Below are 1,246 nucleotides of genomic sequence, written 5' to 3'. Positions count from 1 at the left end.
ACAAGAGTTGTAGCTTTTGGGTCTGATAAGGTCAGTGAAATCCCCTCAGGATTTAACCTGAGATCCTGTACCTCAGATTGTAGATCCCTTGTCAGTACCACTACTAACGATTCTTATCAAAGATATTTTTGCAGAGAAGATGAGTAGCAGAAAATAGTGGTCTTCTTACCATCACCCGGATTGGGAGAATGTGAATAAGGGTGATGAGAGTAGAAAGAGTCCATTCCACATAGGACACATTGATCCTGATTTTATTGTTGGGATTGTGCTAACTCAGAAGAAAAAATCTGTTAGCAATTTTGTGATAAACAAAATTTGCAATTGAGTAACATGAGAACTTATGCAAGACATGAGAAATGTATTTTGTGTGCTTATTTTATGATGGTTTACGTGCTTTGCATTATAAGTAAACTGAAAAGGCATACACATGCTTGCATGCACATAAATATAACCATATCATTTGCTTTTTCAAGCCTAAGCAATACAAGCACTTAGGACACTGTCTTCTACATAGTTTATGCCAATGAGTAAGCTTTCCTTCTAATGTATTTAGTTGTTACAGGGTCTCACTACACAGCTTGTACTCACGGTTATCCTCCTGTTTTCAGCCTCCCCAGCACTGGGATTACAGGTGAGCGCCACCATGCCTAGACTTGGTCACTGGCTCAGCCCGCCCTGGGAGTGAGCCTGGCTTAGCATGTGGTGCTGGGGATTGAACTCAGTCCCTGAGCTTATCTACGCTTGCCTAAGCAGGTGCTTTAATCTGCTTAGCTATCTCCACGGTCCCAGGCTTTTCACTGATTTTACTGCTCAGGCAAGTGCGTATTCTAATGAGCTATCTCCCCTGCCTGATTTTACTGCTCAGATTCATATTTGATCAGTCAAATTTCTCATACCACTTATTTTAGATCTTATGAGAATACATCTCACAATATTAAAGGAATTTTATTAGAAATTTGTTGTACTTTTAACGAAATATTATAACAGCAAGGTCATAGAATTAAATATACTGGCATTCACTTCACAAGTAACTGAAAAGTAAACATACAAAATGTTTCCAAGTGACATTTGTACTTTAAGTAGATCTTCAATTTATATTTAGGAATATTATCTAATAAACAATGTGTGTGAAATAACTATTTTTTTAGTAATATAATTGCTAAATACATCCTTGAATGGTTCTGATATTAGAAGGTGAAGGATTCTGAAGTCTGAATATATTCTTATTTAAACTGTACTTGTACAT

Source organism: Octodon degus, unplaced genomic scaffold (assembly GCF_000260255.1).
Source record: "Octodon degus isolate 3935 unplaced genomic scaffold, OctDeg1.0 scaffold00066, whole genome shotgun sequence".
NCBI lineage: Eukaryota > Metazoa > Chordata > Mammalia > Rodentia > Octodontidae > Octodon > Octodon degus.
The sequence above is the reverse complement of the archived record's forward strand: the minus strand, read 5'-3'. Positions refer to the sequence as shown.